This window comes from Coffea arabica, chromosome 2e (genome assembly GCF_036785885.1).
Source record: "Coffea arabica cultivar ET-39 chromosome 2e, Coffea Arabica ET-39 HiFi, whole genome shotgun sequence".
NCBI classification, from domain to species: Eukaryota; Viridiplantae; Streptophyta; class Magnoliopsida; order Gentianales; family Rubiaceae; genus Coffea; species Coffea arabica.
Genome location: NC_092313.1, coordinates 68153816 through 68164923, shown reverse-complemented (window position 1 = coordinate 68164923; position 11108 = coordinate 68153816). Strand labels below are relative to the sequence as shown.

General features: G+C 34.7%; 1 long non-coding RNA gene and 1 other non-coding gene across 2 annotated transcripts; both read right to left on the bottom strand.

The window, feature by feature from the left end:
* Nucleotides 1-210: 210 nt before the first annotated feature.
* On the bottom strand, nucleotides 211-284 carry TRNAV-CAC (transfer RNA valine (anticodon CAC)). Its single transcript has one exon. It is a non-coding gene; the product is annotated as a tRNA-Val (tRNA).
* A 3091-nt stretch (nucleotides 285-3375) lies between these two features.
* Nucleotides 3376-5413, bottom strand: LOC113729738 (uncharacterized). Its single transcript, XR_003458197.2, has 6 exons — nucleotides 4861-5413; nucleotides 4696-4761; nucleotides 4441-4621; nucleotides 4195-4293; nucleotides 3744-4051; nucleotides 3376-3660 (listed from the first exon to the last, which is right to left on the bottom strand). It is a non-coding gene; the product is annotated as an uncharacterized lncRNA (long non-coding RNA).
* Nucleotides 5414-11108: the final 5695 nt, after the last annotated feature.

Below are 11108 nucleotides of genomic sequence, written 5' to 3'. Positions count from 1 at the left end.
CAAGTTAAGGGATGAAAATGATTTTAAGTGAAGAAGTTGAAAGAGTAATCGGAGAATTGAAGGCCTTAATTAAATGACAATGGAAGTCGTGAAGAGAGTTTGGTGTCTCGGGAGTGTGCCTTTAACAAATTGTTACAGAGTAGGGTTTTCTTAAAGAGCACACCTCCTTAAATGGCGGCGGCGGCGGAATTGGAAAATGAGGCCAAAACATGTCTGAGCCCGTGTTCGAACCGGGGACCTCTAGCGTGTGAGACTAGCGTGATAACCAACTACACCACCCAGACGAGGACATTGTCAACTGCCTACGTGATGACAAGTTTACAAAATTAGCTACCAACAATGTCAAATTGGAGTAATTTGATGGAAGCGACTTCATTCGTTAGAAAAAGGGGGTTCACTTCCTTTTGGGGGTTCACTTCCTTTTGGTAGCATTGAAAGTGGCATAGGACTTGACTGATAATGAGATATGTTTGTTGGCATATCCTTAATTCAATGAGTGATGACTGATGACCCTTTTTATGTCTACCATACTATCAATACAATCAAGGAACTATGCGATAAATTGGAAGCCAAGTACATGCATGCACCAAGATGCTACAAGTAAAAAGTTTTTTGGTTACCCTTTTAGTAATTGAGAATCTTTGATGGAGAATGGAAAGCACATGTAGGGATGACATTGGTCATGCACCCTCAAAAATTTCTCTTAGCAAAGTGTAACCTACTCATCTAAGTTTTTTTTTTTTTTCTTATCAAACTCTATCAGATAACTCAATAAATTTTGATTGTCATTGCTAAACCTTGTTGCTTGAGTTTAAATTACCCATTGTGTATTCTCTACTGCTAGGACTGCACACGAATCGAACCGCTTGCGATTGGGCGCGCACTTTGGAGGTCTAGAAGGTTCGCTTCACGAACCATACTACGTGGACGGTGGATAGGGGGTCCACGTCATCATCGAACTCGAGTTGAGTTCGAACCAAGTAAGTCGAACTTGAGTTCAAAAATATCAACTTCGTTAGTTCGCGAGCTCGATTATATATATATATATATATATATATATTTTATTTTAATAGTAAAATTACTTATATATTCCTAATATTTTATTATTTGTTAAAAAAATTATTATTTTATTCATTTTTTAAAAATTAAATAATTATATTTTTATTTTTTAAAAATAAATTAAATAATTATTTTTTATTTTTTAAAAATAAATTAATTTTTATTTTTATTTTTTTAAACCTCGAGCTCGAGTTCGAGCTCGACTCGAATTTGAGCCGAGCTCGAGCTCGAGTTTGATATTTTGACCTCGTTGAACTCGAGCTTAAGTTCGAACTTAATAAAATTAACTTGAGAATCAACTCGATTAGACTAAAATTTGGCTCGACTTGACTCGTTTGCACCCCATATCTACTGCTAATATGAATAGTTCAAATAAAGGGAATTAAAATTTTTTTTTATCAAACTAAAATCAATATATACATTATATTAAATTAACACACTAAAATGAGTTTTAAACTTGAGCAAAGCTATAGAACCTAAAATCCTAAATTTTGTGAGGGGTTAAATCAACATTTTGCCATAGACACACACACACAAAAACAAAAGCACGTGCGATGCATTTATGCACCTAAAAAAATTTTTTTAGGAACCAAATTATTTCTTGTGAGGCACGAGTAATCGCCATAGGACAGAAGTCATTTCACTTGGATACAACTAATTTGATTGAATCTAAACTAACATGCAAGTTAGCTTTTATGTTAGCCACTTTTTCTTTCTTGTACAGAAAGTACCACAAAACATTTTTTATATCTGGCCAAAAGAATCTTAACATCTTCATATTTTAAATGCTAATTTTATGCCTCTCAAAAATAAAATCAGTCCAATTCTAACCACCTTTTAAAGTGGTAAAAATGGCAGAAAACTAATTGAAAACATTTTCAACCAAACTATTACAGAGAAGTGCATATTAAAAAAATAATGGAGGGATAAAACAAAAGGGTAATAATAAGTGAGGGACTAAAGCTAAAATTTATGCAAATTTGTTGTCATTTCTTAGGTCCTCTTCCCCTGTGCGCTTCTCACTTAACATTTCTCCCGACCATTTCCCTTTTTAAATCACTTAAATTAGTACATCTGCATTGCTTATTCTTAAAGTTAATTGAACCTTTTTTTTTCTACTCTCCCTACACTTTTTCTATTCTCAACTGTTAAGCAAATCATTCGAATTCTGAATCTAATAGGTGGAAGAACTCTAAAACTCCTCCCTTAACCACAAAACAAATCCTAGTAATTAAAGTTACTTGAACTTGTTTCTCATTTTCTTGCATAGAAACTATTTTGGAAAATGCCTTTTCCTTTTAAATCATATAAAAACTATAAATATTGCTTTTGTATCAAAATGTTTTCTTTGTACCTACTACCCTTCCTCACATCTTTATCATTTCTAACTGCGAGGCTCATGCTTCAAACCCTAAACCTGACGGCGAAAAAAACTCTAGAATTCCTCTCCTGACCACTGAGACAACCACAATAATTTTTTTTTAGTGGTAGATATCAATTTACTCCGCCAGGAGCTTCACAACCTTGTTCTAGGCTTGCTTCTACTTCTGCATGTACTTTAGGTACTTCTTGAGCCACTAAGGAGCATTCTTTCAAAAGGCATTTTTGGGGCAAGTCTCGGAGCGAAAAAGGCATTTTTGGAGCGAGTCTCGAGACGAGGCGATGCCCAAATGCCCTGGACTGTTTGAATAGGACATAAGCGTTGTCGGGCATTCGCCCCACCCCACACGGCGAACACTCGGGCGTCGGATGTTTGGGGCATTTTTGTATTTTTTTTAATTTTGAACTTTGATTTTACTATTTTATCTTCTTTATCTTTGTTCGCTACCCTTATTATTGTTTAATAATTTTGAAGAATGATTCCATTTATTTGTTTTTGGAAATAGCTTGAAAAAATATAAATTAAAAGCATCCATGACTTTATTTCCTATATTTTTTTTCCTTTTCTTTGATCCCAAAATATAACTATTTTTTGTTAACATGATTTTAGATGGCTAATGTCTGAGTTAAAGTTATGTTATGATTTTACTTGTTAGATAATGATAATATTTTTATAATTTTCTTAATTTTATCAATTTTTTGTATTTAATAATAATATACATATGAATATTGTAATTTTGTAGTATTATTACATATTTTATTTTTTTTTATATATTTAAAAAATCAAATTTGTGGAACTTATGCCCCACGCCGTGGAGCATTTGCCCCAGTTGGGTGGACATAAAATGTCCGGACGCTCTCGTCTTTTAAATGAACATTGCTGCGGAGGCAATTTATAAGTAAATGTGTTGTTGCTAATAGGATAGTTGTCCACGATCCAAATGAGACGCCGCCCCTGTTTGCCAAAATATATTGAGTCAAGAACTTATATTCCAGCCTCCAGGTGTACAAAACCCAGCTAATGCCATAGCCCTCTGGAATTTCGTTACAAATAGACCGGGTACAGAGCTTCTTGTTCGTAACAGAGCCCATTTGAAGATGACTCCTGCCAGAAGAATCCAAACTCCTCCTCCATTTCAAAATAGGCGTTGTTGCTTGCTGGTGTTCCATTACCCATTGGATTCTCGCATGACCAATCAGCTTCACCATTGCTGCCCTAGACTAACGTTAAACAAAATAATTAACCTCCGGATTACTGTAGCTACTATGCTATAATAATTTCACAATGTGGCACTGTTACTCACTTCAACATTTTGTCCCACAATCCGTTGGATTGCGTTCATTTCCCCCAAAGCAGAGCTATCAAAAGCTGAGCGATTCCCATTAGATTGGGACATAGTTACCCGACCAAGATCCAAATAAATGGTCCAAAATCAGTACCAAACTATTGGTGTAGAGAGAAGTGCAAGATCATCCAGCTTCCGAATAAGGACCCCAGGGCAATACTAGTTGTAGGACAGCCGGTTCTGCTTCTGGTGCAGAACTACGAGAAAGCTGGTTTGGGTAATAGGACTGAAGATAACAAATCCCATGAGTGGTGTAAATGAAAGTGCTGCAATGCCAAATGAAGATGTGATCAAAGCAGGTGAAGCAGCAGATGTTGGAAATAAAAATCAGAAAAGGGGGGAGGAAGCAAGAGCCAGAATCCTGTGAAAATTGCGATACATCAAGTAGTAGTTACATAATGGAGATGACCTTTGAGGAGATTACTTCTAATTGTGCCAGTGAGCAAAGTTCAGGAGTTAATGCTCTTCATGTTTTTAGGAGATCCTTTCGCCAAAGGCATTAGGTTTCCTGCAATGAAAGTGGTCCTGATGATGATGACTTTCAGAGCCCTATTGCTAATTTTCACTGGAAGGTTTTGCAGCAATTTGCTTCTTTTTCCCCTTTCTAAGGCAAAAAACAAGTGCAATTAATGCAAGAGCCTAGAACTATGCTTACAATAGGTCCATCTTTCAGCCCCTTATCTCCATTTCCAGTATTTGGATGTGTTGTTTGATTTTTTGGAAACCCTGTCTGCACCTGGAGCTGGAGAAGAGCATTCCTGAATCTACCAGGAGGAGGTGGGGTAAATGGCAGTGGCGGAGGAGCAGGACGAGTGGAAAAGGAATTCCCATTGTATCTGTTTGATGGTAAATGTCAAAGGGCAAAGATCTAAGAAGTTTGTATAATGGGGCAATATTATAGATAACTTACTTAAAGCTACAGATGGAGAGGAGTTCATGTGGTATTCATCCACCGAAATTGTTGTTTGCAACATTTCTACAACAAAAGAAAAAGAAAAGAAATGAACACAAGGTGTTATGTGAGGTAAGCTGGGGTTAAAGTTCACGTAATTTCTCAGAAGGTAGAGACACTTACAAATCTATCAAAGGCTACCCAAGCAAAATATTGAGTGAACCAGTCAATTGGTTATTTTGCAAGTAATTGCAAGAACACGTACTGCATGAGAAACTTCAGCAAGTAAATATCAACCTGAATAAGAAGCACCATGCAAAACTTACAGAGCAGAAAATTTTGATGATGAGATGAAGGATCGAGGAAGGTCTATAGTCAAATTGTTGTTGGAGAGATCTGTGACATAGATGCAAGTGAGAACATTGTTTTAGAAAAGCAAAATTGAAAAAGATTGGTATGCCAAATAATATGGATGCAAGTCTTTCATGGTAAGGGAATCTCCTCTTTCATGCAAGTCTTTAATGTACCATGCTAAATGCCCTTGATGATGACATATCTAGAAATTATTCTTCATGAGAATGTGCACTAAAACTGGACTGTAAACGCCGAATTCCAATTCATTGAAAATTTAAAGACAATCAATTTGAAGCATTGAAGGTGGTAAAAACTGAATTGTGGTTTATCACTTCAATAAATATGTGTAGCTGAAATCTGAATATATAGCTAGATGTTAGAACTTTATCCATTGCAGTTTATTCTCTTGTGTATAACTAACCATCCAAGAACAACAACCAAGTAGCATGAGCATGGTATGCCCAACCAAATACCATAGTATACTTGGCTATCAATAAATATTTCTGTCCAGTTTCAGTGACTCATCCCTTTTTAAGTTTCAGCTGGACACCTGGGAGTTGGTCCTATAGTGTATTGATGGCTGTATTTTCAAGTGGCTTGGAAAACAAATTTCATTAAATGGACTGTACGTAATATAAAATTAAGGAAATTTCTAGAAGTCTCAGCAAGCAACTCTGAATATGGAGGAGCAAAAATAGAAGTTCCTTTGTAATGATTGCTCCCAAATGTATCAAAATCAATAAGCTAAAGATTGTCCGTAACTAAATCCCTTACAACATTGCCATGTGAAAATGATTGTTGAAACATTCCTAAAGCAAATAGTCAGAGTTAGAAATAAGAGAATAAAGCTAATATATGCAATTGAAATCGTGAAAGATTTGTGACTCAGAAATAGCTAAGGCCGGCCATGTGAGAGATGGAGTAAGGAAGATTCACACTTATATTATTAATTTATAAGCAAGGTTTCTGTAGTGACAAATAACTTATCATTAGCAAATTAAAGAAACAAAAGACATGAGACGGTACACCAACTTACAGTTCACTGAATTATGGGACTTACATACGCATAAGGTTTGGCGGTAACTGATGAGGAGTTGAATCATAAATGATATTGCTAGTGAAATTCCTAAGATAAATAATGATTACAATGTTTAGTGGCTGGTAACATTAGAAGCACCTTAAAATTCAATGATCTTTGAGCTCATTATCGATCACAAACACAACAGTTTTACAATATGTTTTTAAGGACATAAGACTATTCAACAAGTATTTCATTATTCCATTCAGAACTTCGATATCAATCTATAAACTTACAGCGAAACAACTGCAGAGCTTTGACAGGTAATTCCTTTCCATGACTGTGCAGATGGATCGCTATCATTGGCTTTCCAACCAGTTAGTTGTGAAGGACTATTTAGTGTATTGTACAAAACCTGCAGAGCTGTTATTGCAGAAACATAAGGAAACATAAGAAGTCAATATTGGAAAACAAAATGAAAATAGTTCTTTAATATTAAGAAAAAAAGTTCCAATTTTTTCCCTACTGTTGGCTCTCAAGGCCATCGAAAGAACAAAAGGAAAATAAATAGCTAAGAAGTGAATAATCAAGCTATTTACGATCAGAGAGCATAAGGTCAATTCAAAGATCATTCATGATCAACATATCTTCAGAGATTTCACTAAAGACATAGTTCTGCATCACAAGATTATTCTATCATCCAACAAAACCAATCCTGATTCTTGACATAGAATAAACGTCAAATCCAATAACAAAAAAAAAAAGGAAGAGAAAAAGCATCATTTTTGCTGACTATCAGATTCAATAGGAACATCTCTAGCTCACCTCAAAAAAACAGCATAAACGAAGTAGATGAGAGAATTATGCAGACGCATCAGTTGCAGGCATTGTATGCTGAATATCCAAAGTTAACACTAAGCATCACAATAGTAGATAGGTTAAATTCCAAAATGCAGGAAAATGCAAAATCTGGTTTAAAGGTCATAACATAAATAAGGGCAAAAAACATATGTTTAGCACAAAGAAGGCAGAACCTAGAAATGGACTTCTGCAAAGGAATGAGAAAGCCAACAGGAAAAGCAGAGTAGTGAATAATGCATGCAGCGGTGTAGCATGGAGAAGAGAAGACCTAATTTTCCAATTTCCAATAGCAAAAGTGGAAGCCTACAGTGAAATGACCTTGTTAGACAAGGATTGAAAACGGTTAGTCCATTCAATAAGCATCTACAAAGAGAAAAATGTAATTAAACAACTCAAATAATATTGACTGATAGAACATGAGCATCAAATTTCATTAATGCAATAGAACTATCAAGGGTCCACTAATATCCAGTAGAGACTTGTAAGAAGGACAAAATTATAATATGACCAAAAAGTAATGCAATAGACAGGCATAAAATCTAGTACAATAGACATAAATTGACCACACAGCCCGTATGATAAGCATATAAAGGGCACAAATGAGATATTCCCCAACACAAAAGCATAAGGCAGTTGTACTAGCCCCAACAAAAATAACAAGCAACAAGCTGAAACGACAAAAATATCCCCGGAAGAGCAAATGAAAATTAGTGAATAGTAACTCAAAACGTCTTCTTATATAGTATAAGGAAGTCTCACATGGTGAGATTTTCTATATACTCTTAACATAGTAAAAGAGTACGAAAAATATAAAGAAAAAAAACTAAAGACGAAAAATGAAATGACGCCCGAATCATTAAACTCCAAAATTTTAAGAAAAATTGAAACTAATATCTATCAAAAGTAGTCCAATTTAACAGCTACAATCTAACCATTCACCAAGTAGAAATATCCAAACAAAAGAAAGCCAAAGGTTTACCTCTAAATTTTCCGTTAAAGGTCTTTGAATAATATCCATCTACACCAGAAAATTTTGTGTTTGGATTGCATTTTCCGTCATTTTTCATGGAAAAATTACTGTAGCGATTTGATATATGTGAGGGAAAAAGGTGATAAGGAAATGTGATCATGGAAAACGACAATATTTTCCAACGGAAACAAGCAATCCAAGCATGGCCAGAATTCTAAGCATTAGAAACAAAGAAAATCTGAGAGTAGCAAAACCAACAAAATGAATACCCATTCTGCAGGTACAACTTTTCACGATATGACAATATAAGTAAAAATTTCTTTTAGAAACAAGAAACACTTATAACCTTGCAAATTTTCTTATAGGACTATATGGTCGATGCGGATATCAAGGTGATGTGTGTACGTACGTTATCAGAAGTAGATATAAGGGCCTAAAGCAAGCTACTTCCTTTTGCCAAGCTTATTGAGTTCATGTTTATCTCCTTTTCCATCTCCTATTTCTTTACTTCCTGCACGTCCAAAATACCAATAAGGAAAAATCTAAACTTTTTTTCCAAAAATCAAGAACATAATCACAAAATAAATCCCTTTTTGAAAAAAATAAAAAATAAAAATTAAATTCCTTTTTCTACAAGAGGAGAACCCATTGAAAAATTGGAACTTTTTTGTTCAAAAAGAAACCAACAACAAAATCAAAATTTTTGAAAACAAGGAGACCCGATAGGCATTAGAATCCACAAAGAAATGAGAAACAAAAATTACACATTACAATCACAGGGGCAGAGGCATCTAAGTGTGTCAGGCAGCATGTTTGTTTGGCCCAAAAAGCATCTCATCAAGACAATTGAGTTTATCATATAGAAGTAATGCACCCAATGATGAAAATGAACCATATGATAATATGCAAATAGAAAATACCAACCTTAGCAAAAGCATTTGAGAAAATTTGGCTTACAAAATAATGTGGCAGGTTATGTTGCATGACATGAAGATCGTATGGCAGGCTATGTTGCATTGTGTTTCCAAAATTTAAATAGTAATAAAATCTGAGAAGATAGAAAGATACCTCTTTCAAAAGCTTATGAGCTCTTTCATGATCATTTATGGCAAATGCATCAACAGCCTACCTAAAAACCAAGAATCATCTATTTCGATTTGGAAAAAGCTTAGTTTTGTTAAAATTTCATGATGTAGTTATAGAAGAAAAGACTAAAATGTACTTGGTGTAAATGATTAGAAAATAGAAAAAGATATGAAATTAAAGATGTGTAAAGTGTGCTTATCTTATCTTTTGTTTTTTTTTTTTTTTTACGTGTGGTTATCTTATCTATATCTATATGTATTGCATGGGAAGTTTTAGTGAAGACCTCTTGGATGGCTTCCAAATCTGCCATACTTTTTTCTATATTTTTCATTTATTTTGATACATAAATTCAATTAAAAAGTTTGAAATAGGGATTTACAACTAATCCCATAACAATTCAAATTTTAAATTTTAAACTTTTTTCCCACTTCAAATGAGTGCTTAATAAATCATTTTATAGTTTGTTTTCAGACTTCAACCCTTTTTTCCTTCCATAAGTAAAGAAAATAAATTTGAATAATTTGATTAGTCCCATATTAAAATGATTCAGCCGGTTTCAACATTTTAACGACAGATTTGATCTCCTCTTTTAAGTCACTTAAAAGCTAGAGACAAAACAAGCTTCACTAAGTTGAGCCGGTTTCAACATTTTAACCACAGCTTTGATCTCCTCTTTTAAGCCACTTATAAAGCTAGAGACAAAACGAGCTTCACTAAGTTGGGCATTTCTTATCGGCATCAAAGATTTAAGCTCTTCGAATCTTTCCTAGTATTCTTCCACAGTACCAGTTTGCTGCAATTTGTTGAATTCCTCAACTATATCCTTGGATCCCTTTTCTGCAAATCTGACACATAAAGCATCACAAAATCCCTGCCATGAAATCCCACGGTTTTCTAGTCTGAACTCTCGGTTCCAATTATCTGCTTTGCCATCCAGATATATCTCAACCACTTCCTGCTTCTGTCCTTCTGGAATCTGATGTGCTATGAAATATTTGTCGCATTTCCTCAACCAGATTCTGGGATTTTCTCCCACAAATTGAGTCAGCTCCATTCTAGAAGGACTTGGAAGCTCCCTTGTTCTTGAGATTTCCTCCTCCTTCCCACTGATTGTGATTTTGGAAGGGTGAAGTAGGTAGTATAGGAGTCCTAGCAATCTGAGATGATTCACTCATTTTTTTGAACCTTCTCTTCTGTTATCATTCTTGCCAAAGCACTGAGTTCGTCTTTGACTCCACCAATCATTGTTTCAGTCTTCTCGTTATTAGCTTCCATTTCTTCTCAGAATTGTTGCTAAAATTCTTGCTTGAACTGTTGAATAGATCCCAGAGCCTCTTGTAGTTTCATTTCCTGCTTCTTCACTCAGTTTTCCATATTCTTCAACCTGGTTTCTTCCACAATTGCTAAACCTCCAAGAATTACTTCACTATTGCGTATGAGGTTAATCGAATGATGATGGTCTTTGAAGTGGAATCTGGTAGTCGAAGCCTGCAATCCGAGGACCGCAAGCTCTGATACCACTTTGTCAGGATTTAATCTTCAAAAGATAGAAAAAAAATGCAGAAATGATGAATTTCTGAGCCAAGAGGAGAAACAATGAACGGAAGGAAAAAACTAGAAGAGAAAAGAGGGAGAGAGAGAGAGAGAGAGAGAGAGAGAGAGCAGAAATGAAAAGAAACAAGAAGTTGAATTCGATTATGGCCATCTTTCATGCATACAGTTGTAATCTTTATATTGAAAAAATGCTCAACTGCTCCTTGCTACCGTAACTAATTGCTCCTATGGAAAATCCATTGTAACCGTTTTGAAATCTAACTACAAAATGTGTTACAAGGACTTTTTTGCAATTACAAAATTTAAACAATTTATTTATTTAATCCTTAGTTCCTGACACAATAAGACACTCGAGCATGTTTGTTGTGTTTAGTAAACACACTTCTCTTACTTCTTCTCTTTTTTTCATCAAGATATGAACATGTTTTTGCCAATTTGAAGGTCCTGTTTGAAAGGAGGATGCTTTTGCTAAAAAAAAGTATTTTTGGGTGATAAATGTATTTTTGGCGTAATTGGTGAACATCATCTCATAAATTTAGAAGTAGAACTTTTGATATTAGAAGCACTTTAAACTAAAGTTCAAATCAG